This window comes from Heterocephalus glaber, unplaced genomic scaffold (genome assembly GCF_053883595.1).
Source record: "Heterocephalus glaber isolate CG9 unplaced genomic scaffold, H.glaber_assembly_v1.0 deba00001689, whole genome shotgun sequence".
Lineage (NCBI taxonomy): Eukaryota > Metazoa > Chordata > Mammalia > Rodentia > Bathyergidae > Heterocephalus > Heterocephalus glaber.
This window is the reverse complement of record NW_028258414.1, coordinates 7,772,994-7,787,144: the sequence shown is the minus strand read 5'-3', so window position 1 is coordinate 7,787,144 and position 14,151 is coordinate 7,772,994. Positions and strand designations below refer to the sequence as shown.

General features: G+C 42.3%; 1 long non-coding RNA gene across 2 annotated transcripts in view; it reads right to left on the bottom strand.

Annotated features, from left to right (window-relative positions):
• Positions 1-14,151, bottom strand: part of LOC110344130 (uncharacterized) — a 44,099-nt gene that overhangs the window by 20,728 nt on the left and 9,220 nt on the right. The window contains exon 1 of one of the 2 annotated variants that reach the window (XR_002386447.2): positions 7,126-7,450. The exons of the other annotated variant lie outside the window; for it this stretch is intronic. This is a non-coding gene — a long non-coding RNA (uncharacterized LOC110344130). Of the gene's footprint in view, positions 1-7,125; positions 7,451-14,151 lie in introns of those variants that run through there. 2 annotated transcript variants of the gene reach the window in all.

Sequence of the window (14,151 nt, the reverse complement as noted above, 5' to 3'; positions counted from 1 at the left end):
CTTGCAAGCACAAGGTCCTGAGTTCGATCCCTGGTACCAAAAACAACAACAACAACAAAAGCATTGAGATTCCATCTTATTCCAGAAAGATGGTCATCATTATAAATGCTAGTGAGGCTGTGGGAGAAAATGCACCCTTCTTTATTGGTGGTGGGCGTGTAAACTGGTACAACCACTATCAAAATCAATATGGAGATTCCACAAAAAACTAAAACTAGAAATTCCATGTGACGCAGCTATTCCCCTTCTCTATCTTCCCAAGTTAAGGACATCATATTATGGTGCTCCATGCATACTTATTTTTATAACAGCATAATTCATAATTACATCTTGGCAGTAGCCTATATGTCCATCAACAGATGGATAAAGAAAATGTGGTATTTGCACACAACGGGGTACTACTTTGCTGCAAAGAAGGATAAACGGAAGTCATTTGTAAGAAAATGGATACACCTTGAGACCATAATTTTAAGTGAAATAAAATCACACACACGCGCACACACACAAGCTTAAATGCTGCATGATTTTTCATACATGAGGAACCCAAAATATAAATAGTGAAATAAAAGCTAACAGGAAGCAGGGAGATGGATCTTTCTCAAATGGGAAGGGGATCAAGAGATAAAGAAAGAAGGGCCAGGGATTTAGCCCAGTGGTTCCGCTGCCTGCTCCAAAAGTGCAAGGACCCGAGTTCGATCCCTGATACCAAAATAAACATCCACTGTATATTTGGGCCAGGGATTTAGCTCAGTGGTTCCAGCACCTGCCTGCAAGCACAAGGTCCCGAGTTTGATCCTCAGTACCAAAAAAAAAAAGAACAGGGGAGGGGGAAGAGAGGGGGAGGAGGGAGGGGAGGAGGGAGGGGGGAGGGGGAGGGGGGAGGGGGGAGGGAGGGAGGGGATGCAAGGACCAACTGCACACAAAGGATATAAACATTATATGCAGGTTCTGTGGGCACATCCTGGAGACAGATTTCTGGACCCCCCCCATCTGAGGACCCCAGGCCCCTGTAGGCACAGACAGCACTGACAGAGGTGCCCTTAACACAAAAGCATCACAGATTTCTCCTCATGACACCTGTCTCCTATTTCTCTTCACTGTCTTCTCTCTTTTCCTCTTCCAAAGATCAAGATAAAACCTCAAGCAGGCAGCCCTTGGGGTTTGTCACACTACAGCCAGGGCACCACGAGTCCTCCAGTCAACCTTCCCCCAGCCCACGGACTTGGGACAAGAGGGTGTCTTCCCTCAGTCCACACCCTCCTGCTCCAGCATGGGGAGCAGCCAAGCCCCTGATGGCAGACCATCTTGTCACAGGAGGCAGAGATCCTTTGTGTCTAGCAGCCAAGTAAAAACCCCAAGACTCCTATTCTGCTTTGTTCTTACTCCCACAAATATTCTCTCACAAACACACATGCATGTGCAAACACACACACATGTACCTCGTGGAACCCAGGATCTGCCCTAGCCCCCGAGCTTCCACGTGGAATCACCACATCCTGGCACAGTGCTTGCTCAGGGGAAGCCTCACCCCCTCTGAGGGCCTGCCGGGCCTGGGGGTGGTCACTGAGCCCGCAATGCCATGCAAATCCTTGCTAGCTGAGCTGGCCCCTGAAGGGGCTTTCGCAGCTGGGAGGAGCTCAGAGCTGACAGCTGGGCTCAGGTGGCGAGGAGAGGGTGGGGGTGGACCCTCTTCCCTCAACCCTATTTTGGTTATCAGTGTACCTAGAGGAATGCAAATTAGATTAAATTTCTCTTCTGGAAAAAAATCAGAGACCTCGAACAATTTAAGCATGCATCTTGAGGTCTTAGAAAAACAGTAACAAACTGAAATGAAACCAACAGAAGGCAAGAAATAATATAGGTTATAGGTGAAAGTAGTGAGCTAGAGACTTAAAAAAATACACAAGACTAATAGAACAGAGTTGATTCTGTGAAAAGATAATGATTGACAAATATTTACCCAAATCAGTCAAAAGAAAGAAAATTCAAATCAATATAATTAGAGATGAAAAAGGGGATGTTACAGCAGAAACCACTGAAATCTAAAGGATTGCTAGGGGTGACTTTGAAAACTTACATTCTACTAAACTGGAGAATCTAGAAGAACAGAATAAATTTCTTGTCACATATGACTTTGGAAAACTGAACCAAGAGGAGATTTAAAAAAAAAACCTAACCAGAACGAAAACAAGCAATGAGATTGATACACTAATAAAAAGTCTCCCAACAAAGACAAATCCGGGAGCAGAGTTAATGCTGAATTTTACCAGACCTTTAAAGGGGAACACCCACACATCTCAAACTATTCCAGGAAATAGAAAGGAATGCTTCCAAACTGCTCTAGGACGCTGACATCACCCCTGATACCAAAACCAGTCAAGGAAACAACAACAAAAGAAAACTATAAATCAAAATCCTCCATGAACACAGATGCAGAAACCCATAATAAAATACCCACAAACTAAATTCAATAGCACATTAAAAACATAGTACACCATGATCCAAGGAATTTTATATCAGGGATACAAGGATGGTTCAACATAGGCAAATGAATACATTTCATGCACCACATAAACACACCCAGGATATAAATCACACGATCCCTTCAATTGATGCAGAAAAAGCCTTGCACAAAATTCAACATCTCTTTATGATAAAACCCCTAGAGAAACTAGGTTTTTAAGGATCATTCCTCAATATAGTAAAGGCCATGTATGACCAACCCACACCTAACATCATTCCAGACGGAACTGAAAGCATTTCCTCTCAAATCAGGAACAAGGCCACAAAGTCCATGCTTGCTCACTGTTCTTGCTCAATATAGTTCTCAAAAGTTTTTCCTAGAACTAGGCAAGACAAAAAATAAAAGGGTTACAAATAGGAAAGGAAGTCAAATGATGATCCTCATTTGCAGATAATGATCCTGGACTTAGAAAACCCCAAAGACGACCAGAAGACTTTAGAGAAAATGAATTCAGCAATGTAGAGCAAGATATAAAATCAACATTAAAAACTAAATACCTTTACTATACATCAATAATGGACTAGCTGGACCAGGGATTTAGCTCAGTGATGCTGTGCCTGCCCCACAAGTGCAAGGTCCTGAGTTTGATCCCTGGTACCAAAATAAATAAAATAATAATAATAATAATAATAATAATAATAATAATAATAGACTAGCTGAGAAAGAAATCAGGAAAACAATTCCATTCACAATAGCTTCAAATAAAATATAATACCTAGTGATCAATGTAACCAAGGATGTAAAAGACCTGTACAAGGAAAATTTTACAACATTGAAGAAAGCAACTAAAGACACAAGACGATGGGAAGACCTCCTGATTTCATGGATTGGCAGAATTAATGCTGTCAAAATGTCCCTATTACCAAATTTGTCCAGATTCCACACAATCCCCATCAAAATACCAATGACAGTCTTCACAGAACCAGAAAATGTAACCCTAAAATTCATATGGCTATGAATTTTTTTTTTTTGTACCAGGGATCAAACTCAGGTCCTTCCACTTGCGAGGCAGGCACAGCGCCACTGAGCTAAATTCCTGGCCAGGCTATGAATTTCATGGAAACACAAGACTCTGAGAATAGCAACCCTAAGCAAAAAGAGCAAAGCTGGAGCCATCACGATGCCTGATTTCAAATTTTAGTACAAAGCTGTAGTGACAAAAGTAGCACAAAAATAGACCTGTAGGTCAATGGAATAGAATAGAGGACACAGAAACAACCTACACAGCTACAGGCATGTGATTTTGGACAAAGGAGCCAAAAATATATGGAGAAAAGACAGCCTCTTTAACAAACAGCTGGGAAAACTGATACTCACTCATAGAAGATTCCTCTCTCTCATTCTGTACAAAAATCAATTCAAGGGCCAGAGATTTAGCTCAGTGGTTCCGCCACCTGCCTTGAAAGCACAAGGTCCCAAGTTTGCTCCCCAGTATCAAAAAAAAAAAAAAAATCAATTCAAAATGAATCAAACACCTTGGAATAAGACCTGAAATATTGAAACTGCTCAAAGAAAATATATGGAAAACACTTGAAGTCATAAGCACAGGCACAGACTTCCTAAACAGGACTCCAATAAGCATAAGAAATAAAAAGAATCCACAAATGGGATGACATCAAATTAAAACATTTCTGCACATCCAGGGAAACAACAGAATGAAGAGACAGCCTACAGAATGAGAAAATCTTTCCCATCTACTCTTCTGACAGAGGATTAAAATCTTCAATATACAAATAACTCAAAAACCTTAACACACACACACACAAAAATTAAATAGCCCAATCATGTGCAAAATGGGCAAAAGAATTGAACAGACACTTCTTAAAAGAAGTACAAATGGCTGTAAGTACATGAAAAAACGCATTACAGAAATGCAAATCAAATCTGTGTTGAGATTCCATCTCACCACAGAATGGCTATCATCAAGAAGTCAGAGGGGCTGGGAATGTAGGAATGTAGCTCAGTGGCACAGCACCTGCCTGGCAAGCACAAGGCCCCAAGTTTGATTCCCATACCAAAAAAAAAAAAAAAGCCAGAAAACAATAAATGCTGGAGAAGATGCAAGGACAAAGAAGCCTTTTACACTGCAGGTGAGAATAGAAATTAGTACAGCCACTAAGCAAATCAGTATGGAGATTCCTCAAAAAACAAAACCAGAGCTAGCATTGGATCCAGCTGTTCCACTCCTTGGTATATACCTGAAGCAACTAAAGGGATACTATAGGGATACAATGCGCATGTTCAGTTTGGGACAATTCACAAGAGCCAAGACATGGAACCAGCTTAGGTGCCCATCAACATATCAATGGGCAAAGAAATTGCAGTGTATATATACACAATGGGGTGTTATACAACCATAAGGAAGATGGATGGGTCATCCATCATTTGCAGGAAAATGGATAAATCTGGAAACCATCATGTGGAGTGAAATAAGCCAGATTCAGACACATACTGCAGTTCTCTCAAATATGCAAAATCTAAAAAAGACGACAAGAAAGTAGAAGGGAAGATAACTATTAGACAAGAGGAAGAAAAGAAGGGGAGGGGGGTATAAGAGTGGGTAATGAGGGATATAAGCAAAATATATGCATTGAGACTCCCTAAAAATGTAAAACTGAGCCAGCCATGGTGGCAGATACTTGTAATCCCAGCACTCTGGAGGCTGAAGCAGGACTGCTGCAAGTTCAAGGCCATCCTGTGCTCCATAGTGAGTTCAATGCCAGCCTACATACATATTGAGACCCTGTCTTAAAAACAATATAAAAATAAGGGAGAGGCTGGGGGGAGAATTATGAGGGGTTAAAAAAAAGTATAATTATGTGTATATACAAGTCTGCCATATTGAAACCCATTGAACTGTATAAAACCAATAAAAAGGAAATAAAATACAGTTACAAAACACTGAACAACTGAAGACACTAAAAGGTAGACCTCCTATGTTCATGGATTAGAAGAATATTTTTAAAATGTTCATATACTCAAGGTGATCTGCAGATTCAATACAATTCTAATCAAAATGCCAGTGAGATTCTTCAGAAAACTAGAAAAAAAATTTCTGAAATTCATATGGAAGCAGAAAAGATCAATCTTGAGCAAAAAGAATAAAGCTGCAGCCAGGTGTGGTGGCACATGCCTGTAATCCCAGAACTTGGTAGCCTGAGGCAGGAGGATCATCGAGTCCAAGGCCAACCTGGACTACATAGTGAGTTCAAGGGGAGACTAAACTACAGAGCAAGACTGTCTCAAAAAGCGACCCCCCTAAAAAAGAGGAGGCACTGCAGCATCTGATTTCAAGACATACTACAAAAACATGGTAACAAACACAGCATGCTGTTTGCACAAAAACAGACACATAGACCAAATGAACAGAATAGATAACTCAGAAATAAATCCATGAATCTAAATGCAACTGATTCAACAAAGGTACCCAAAGCATACACTGGAGAAAGGACAACTCTTTAACAACTGCTCCTGGGAGAACTGGACCTCCACATGCATATGCTTGAAGATTCAACCTTATCCCTTAGTGTAAGACCTGAAACTTTGAAACTACTGGAAGAATATATATGGGAAATGCTTTAAGATAATGGCACAGGCAACAATTTCCTGAATAGGACCCTGATAGCTCAGGAAACAAAAGCAATGATTGACAAATGGGATGACACCAAATTTAAAAGATTCTGCACAACAAATAATCAACAGAGTGAAGGGATAGCCTGCAGAGCAGGAGAAAATACTCTCCCAGAGATAATATACAGAATATATCAAGAACACAAAAAACTTAAAAAATGTAATTCAGCCAAAACTGCCAAATGATCTGGACATTTTTCAAAAGTAACAGTTGGCTATACTGAGGCACATCTGGAATCCCAAATACTTGGGAGGCTGAAGCAGGAGGATTACAAAGTGAAGGCCAGCCTAAGCAATTTACCAGGATCCTGGGGTAGGAGAGAGATGCAAACCTGTATTTATTGCAACACACATCACAATAGCCAAGATATAGACTCACCCTAGTACAACAGATGAAGAAAATGGAGTACAATTTAGCCATAAAGAATAAAATGCTGTCATTTCCAGAAAATTAGATGGAACCGGAAATGTTACATAAAATAAGCCAGACACAAATTAAGTATCATGTCTTCTATGTGTGTCTGTGGGGGCTGAACACAAACTTAAGTATAAGAGGATTGCTATGGACTGGAATGGTTCTGGGAGCAGGGTTAGAGGAGTGGATGGACATGATCAATCACCACATATGCAGCTTGGAAATATCACAGTGAGTCCCACTCACCTGCACAGTATGTGCTATTATAATAATGAAAATGGCAAAGTAGCCCTAATACCATCATCATGCTTAAAAATTTACCAATAATTTTTGGTAACTGGGACCCCAGCTAGAGTCCCAGTTACTAAGGAGGCTGGAGATCACTTGAGCTCCTGAATTTAATACAGGCCTATGCCACGTAATGAGACCAAACAACCAGACAGAAGAAAAACACAACAAAAATCCTTGCCAATAATCCCATCATCTCTGATATCCAATTTCCCCTTTTCAACTATCCCCCAAATTTTCTTATAGTTGACTTGGACTATTCAGACACCTTGTAAAGTCTGCGCTTTGTATTTGATTGGAAGGTGTCTTCAGTCCCTCCCTGTGTGTGTTCTGGCCGTGTATCCTCGGAGCAGCAGGCTTCACTGTCCTGTGGGTCTCTTGGCTTACTGCCGCCTCATCAAGGTCTCCAGCTGGCTTTCCCCGTTGTTACCTCTAGATCTTCTGGGCAGGAGCATGTCATGAGGACCTCAAGCTTCCCATCACATGTTCTGGAGGTGCATGACATCTGCTCATCTCTGTTGTCACAATTGCTCCTGTCACAAGGACATTCTCCTGCTGAATTAGCTGCCACTGCTGGTCACTGTCCTATGTGTCAGTTCATTAAGGCTGTGGAGGACTATGACAATATCCCAATTTATCATTCCTTCTGCATTTATTAGCTGGAATTTGCCACTTAAAAATAAATATCTTTCCCTCACCAACTGCTTGGTTTCTCTGCAGTGCCATTTAGACAAGACATAAGCACTGGAGCATCTTCCCTTTTATTTGCTGGTTTCAGAAGACTGAGCAGCTTCCCCTTCTCAGATTTGGCCTCCACCCCAGCTCAGAGCTCCACATTTGCTGAGGGTCCCACACTCAGGGGTGCAGCGGGGACACCAACTTTCATCTCACTGTCCCTCAAGCCTGGGACCTCCCCACAGAGACCACAGGGTTCCTCTGACTGTGGTTTGAGAACAGTTCTGGGAACAACAGCTGGGGAAGTGCTCCCCTTGGTGAGCTGTGAAGGCCGGGCTTGCTTCCCGGTTACCTGGTAGCATCTGGGACTTCCTGGGTGGTGGCCATTGCTTCACTGTGGGTCTCCTGACCTCTCAACCCAACAGGGAGCTCCTCCAGGGGTGTGGGGCTACCCTGCACTTTCCCAACTCTCCCTGTGCCAGCTGACCCTGTCTTAAACCTTTACTACTCACACCCTGGCTCTACTTCCAGAGGACTGCAAGCTGCCATTGCTAAGCCCCCTCTCCCTTTTGTTTTTTTTAAGGCCTTCAAACTGAACTACATCCCCACCCCCACCCCTCTTTTGAGACAGGGTCTTGCTCTGAGAAAGGATAAGAGAAATAAAAGACAAGTGAAAGAGAGACAAGGAAATCACAACTGAAAACCATACTTTGTAAAAAAAAAACAAACAAAAAAACCCCGCAACTTTTAGGACTTAGCTAAAGTCACCCAAGACGACCCCATGTCAACATGAGTTTATTTATTTTTGTTACCAAGGATCGAACTCAGGACCCTGCACTTGCCAGGTAGGCACGGTACCACTAAGCTACATTTCCGGCCCTTGGCTTTATATCTCTTTTCTATTAAATCCATTACTAAAAAGTCATAAATTAGCTCAATTAAAAAAGTAAGGTATAGGAGCCTGGCCCTCAGATAAGAACTGTTCCAGTGTCAACAGTCTTTGGCCAGATTTATACTTTTTTTACCCGTTATTAAAAGGCCATAAATTGACCCAATTAAAAATATAAAAAGCTGAGTTAATCTAGAGAATATTTAAATCATCTATTCAAACAAAACAAAACTCACATCTGTTAGTGGGCTGGGACCCGTCTGAGGGAGAGGGAAACGAGTGGGCATTTTTTTCCCATAGGTTTGCACCCGCTCAAGAACAGGAGAAATGGATTCAGTCCCAAACTGTAATGCATCTCATTTCTCTGAGCGCCTGCATCCCCGTCTTATGTGCTCTGTACTGTGTCTCTTCCTAATAAACCCTACTCATGTCTCTTTCTGGCGTGTCCTAAAAATTTCAATCCTGAGACACAGTGGAAAGAACTGGTATTTGGGTCATGTTGGCGGTGCGGGGGCGGGGGGGGGGCGATCTCTGAAAGTGATCAGACTCCGGGTCCTAAACATTTTAGCCCAAGAGATGTCCTCTAAACTGCTTTTTTTTCCTTCCTTTCTCAGTTCGCCCCACAACTGAAGGGCAGAAGCTCTGTCCTACTGATGCCACAGCTCCTCTCTCTGAGCGGTTGGGAATGTCCTAAGCCGAACAGACCCAAGTACCCCTTAGCTGACGCCATCCACGGGACCTGGTAGTCTATGGACTTAAACCGAGAAGGATCCCATTGTTTACTTTTTTCCCCTCCTCTCTCCCCTAAGGAAGCCCCAATTCCCTTCTTGTTTCTTCTCTCCCACCCTGGCTTTCATGTCCAAAAACTCAGTGCGGGGGTTGGGGGGTTAGATACCCTCTGTGTTTTGCCTCATATGTGACCTGTAGCTGCTACGTGAGATCTTGGACTTTTAAAAACCTATGAGTTCTACATGTGTGTTACAGGTCCCTAAATATAAAGGCCTCTGGGGTAGATTTTTGAGTAAAACCCAGTCCTTTCCTATTTTCTTGCTCAGTTAATAAAGGCGGGAATAGCTGTGCGCCAGAAACAAGAACGCTTCTTGTGGACAAGAACAACAGATTTCCGCATGACCGACAGGGGTGCCTGGAGTAGTCCGTGAGGAAAAACAGGACCAAGCTGTCCACTGAGGGTGGTTCCGACTCTGGGGTAACAAGGGAGAGCTGCCCCCGTGGGTGGTTCTGACTCTGGAAATCGGAGCAAGCTGTACACACAGCATGACCTGTTTGGGCAGGTTACACATGTGGCCTGGCCGGATTTAGGATACCAGCGCTGTAAGGCGGGAGCCCCATTTGACATGAATGGCTCATACACCCTGACCTTGGGAACCTAAATAGGCTCCCATCTTTTTCTCTTTGTTTTGTTTTCCATTTTTTTCTTTCCAAGTACACAAGGAAAGTCCTAAAAGCACATAGTGTACCTTGCTGGAGTATAAGTAACTCTATCCTTGAAATGTCACCTTTATGTTATATTTTGCAAAATTGGGACCATTTTAAAACAGATGATTAAAAAAAGAGATGATCTTCCTTTAGAACTCAGTACGAGGTCAATACAAATTAAAAAGTGGGAGGTATGGCCTCTGAATGGGACCCTAAATTTTAGGATATTCTTGCTTGATTTATGCTATAGAAGGGAGAAAAAAAATGAACAAAAATCCTGTATGTTCAGGTTTTTAATGACCCTATATCAAGACCCAAATTTACATGGGTCTTGTACAATCTGTTATGCCCGTGTGCCAATAGGACCTGTTAAAATGGAACCAGACCCTATAAAATAACTCTTGGGAGCTTAGAATGCAGCTCAGTTACTTCCTCTCTCCCACCCTATCCCAGGGCCACTTTCTGCATCCTATCTCCTCAGCAAGCTAGCTATGCCCCCTTTACCAACAGAATCCAGCTCAGCTGGTGTGACAAGAAGTGGCACTTATCACCTATTAAAAAGTTACTATGTATCTGCTTCAAGAAGTTTCAGAGAGGGAACAGAGTGTTGTAACAGTACATGACCTCATTTCCATGAGTGATCTGTCCCAGACTAAACAAAAATTGGGACAGTTCTCAGAGGACCCGGATTCATAGACAAGTTTCAGACTTTGACCATAACTTATGACCTAACTTTGACAGATCTTCATGTACTGTTTTCTGCTTGTTTCATCCCCTATCAAAAAAAAAAAAGGCCCATATATGAACTACGGCATAGGCTAAGGCCAATAAAGTACAGTGGTACCTTGTTTCATGCACTTAATTCTTTCCATGATTCTGATTGCAAACCGAATTGGAAAAGAACCAAATCAAATTTCCCCATAAGGTCAAAATTGAACCTAACCACTGAGTTTGATTCAATTCTCATCCAGTTAGTTTTGTGACCAAAATTGTGGAAAGAAATTTTGTGAACTGAGGTACCACTGTAAATACTCAAAATAATGACAAAAAATAAGAGTATAGCTACTGTGCCTATGGGGGACCCTGGTAGATAATATGAAACTGAAAATGAGGACCAAAAAAAAGTGATGAAATGATTATTCATTGATTGATGAGGTAAAAAAATACATGAGTAAATCAGTCAATTATAAAAAGATTAGGACGCCAGATGTGGTGGTGCATGCCTGTAATCCTAGCACTCAGGAGACTGAGGCAGGAGGATCGCCACAAGTTCGAGGCCAGCCTGAGCTATATAGTGAGCTCAAGGAGAGCCTGAACTACATAGTAAGACCCTGTCTCAAAAAAAAAAAAAAAAAAGAAAGAAAAATTAAAAAAAAAAAATCCTGTCTCCTCAAAAAGACCCCATGTCTCCCCAAGAGAGAGAGAAAAAAAAAAAAGAGGTCAGTTGGCTGCTACCACCTTGGGAGCCTGAACACTTGCCCAAGGACTGCAGTAATTGAGGCCCTTCTTTCCCTGGGATGTGTCCCCACTGTAAGTGGGAAAACACTAAAATCAAGACTGCTGTCTCTTCCCAAGAGAGGTGAGGTTACCTGCTTCCTTTTTAGCTGTCCTGAATGACTGCAGGTGTCCAAGGCCTCTCAAGCCCCTCTCAACAAAGTGAGTGTCACTCTACAGGAGCCCTGGGTAACTCTTCACATGACAGATGAAAGTTTTAATTTTCTTCTAGATACTGGAACTTATAATCTACCTTACTCAAATCCCCCGGACCCCATTTCTAATAAGACTTGTATTGTGACTCATGCTGGCAGCATCCCTAGGGCCACTTTGAAGTCCCTCTAACCTGCAGATTTAGGAAAAGAATTCTCACTCAGTCTTTCCTAGTTTTCTCAAAATGTCCTGCCCCATTATTAGGAAGAGATTTTTTTTTGGTAGCGGAGATCGAACTCGGGACCTCGTGCTTGTGAAACAGGCAGTGGAACCACTGAGCTAAATCCCCAGCCCAAGATTTTTTTTTTTTTTTGGCTCTTTAGGGGGAACTCTTTATCTGACATCAAAATATTCATCTCCTTTTTAGTGAACATTAGTGTCAGGTCCACTAGACAATATATTTAGAGATACACCTAAATAAAATTTTATCTGAGTGACGGAGACCACCCGGAGCGAGCCGCAAATTCATCAATTGGCTTTTCATAAGAAAAATCAGTCTGCCTGTTAGCCCACAATGGCTGCCTGAAGAGCCAGCAGGTGGTGTGTGGGAAAGGAACAACTCCCCACACCACTGGTTACAGCGGAGGTCTCAATGATCCGTGACGCTGTGACGTCTTGGATGGCAAGACAATAGTGCAGCTAGGGGCTGCATAACTTGTACACAGAACTTCTATTGAGGTAGAAATTAATCTTGGGGAAAAACAAATTTCCCATAATCAATGAGCTGTTCCTGATAGAATGTCTTGTTCCCTTGTTGCTAGGACCCTGCTCACGTCAGGGCTCTCCATCCACTGTTCCCCGCACCGCCCCTCGCCCCTTCAAGAAGCTGTGTGCTTAATAAATATTGGCAAGCTCCAGGAGAGTGTCTTAGCCTGATAAGAGCTTTACTGTCCTGGGCCCCCCATTTATGCACTAAAGATGTTTTTTTTTTTTTTTTGTATGGGAGATTGAACTCGGGTCCTTGCGCTTGCAAGGCAGGCAGCGGAACCACTGAGCTAAATCCCAGGCTCAAGATCTTGTCTTTTGTCATCCTACCGCTGTACTCTTGGTCAGGTGATTGGAAGTTTGCACAGCTTCCAGTATCTAAGGTAGATTCACAGGTTTAGGATACAAAAGCTCCAGGAAAGGTAGTTCATGCCCAGCCTGTTGTCATTTCCTTAAAAGACCCAAACAGCTATGACAATATTCTATTAAACCAGAAGGCCCACCAGGGGCTGCAGCCTCTAATTTCTAAATTCCTCAAAGTCTTTTGAGCCGGGGATTTAGCTCAGTGGTTTCGCAGCCTGCTGTGCAAGCGCAAGGACCCAAGTTCGATCCGTGGTACAAAAAAAAAGTCTTTTGGTCCATTGCTAGTCCCCACGCCACTCTCCCATCCTTCCATACTAAAACAAAATGGAGAGTATCAGTTCAAGATTTATGGGCTATTAATAAAGCTATAATTCTACTTAATCCTATATTTCCTAACCCATAGACTATCCTAATCCACATACCAGGTGGAACCACATGGTTTACTGTCTACATCCCGCTGCATCATGACTCAGTATCCATGCAATTTTAAATAGACAGTGCTGCCTTGGGTTCAGAGGCAGTCTCCACTTGAAAATGCTCCAGCAAAAATATTAAGGTCTCAAACTAAAAAATGTGGCACTGGTGAGTATATAAATGATCTCCTTATCTATAGCTTCTACAGCTCCACAAAGCTAGACTCTGATAAAAAAAATACTGTTAAATTTCTTTTTTTTTTTTAATTTGAAAATTCTGAATGCTTTTTTCTGTAAGTTTATTGGTACATTTTAGGTATACATTATGATCACACTCATCATTGGGAATTTGTACCTGTGCATGATACATCTTAGTTCTTGTTTTTTCCCCATTCCCCTTTCCCCCCCTTCCACCCTTTCACCTCTCCACCCCTCCCTATTTACAAAAACTTTGTTTCCATTTTTCCCTTCTTTTAAATTTCTTAGGAGCTACAGGATACCGCATATTCCCATAAAAGGCTCAGATAGGTCAATAAAGAGTTAAGTATTTAGGACATATTTTAACCCCGAGGAACAAATTTTTACCCCTAAAAAAAGGAGGCTCTTTTAAAACTAGGCCTACCTCAAACTAAAAGACAGCTCAGGGCCTTCCTAGGGATGGCTGGATTTTGCAGGACATAAATTCCCCGTTTCAGACTAAGAAGAAAGCCTCTCCTATAGGTCACACAGGGGCCTGACCATGAGCCCCTAAAATGAACTAAAAGACAACAAAAGCCTTTTCAAAACTCAAGGGCCTGTTGCTGTCTGCTCCAGCTTTAAAAATTCCTGATTTCACTAACCCATCTACCCGACATGGAGCCAAAAGACAGGACGTACCACTGGGGGGAGCAGTTCTTTCTCAAAGGCTGGGAGCCATTCCTTGGCCTGTGGCTCAGTTTTCTGAACAATTGGACTCTGTGTGGTGTTGATGGCCTGAATGGTTATGAGCTGTGACCACCACAGCACTCCTGGCTGATGAAACCACTACATGAACTCTAGAACACCCAGATGAGGTCAAATGGCTCCCTCCCCATCAGGTTCAAAGTGTTTTTAAAATTAGAGGATA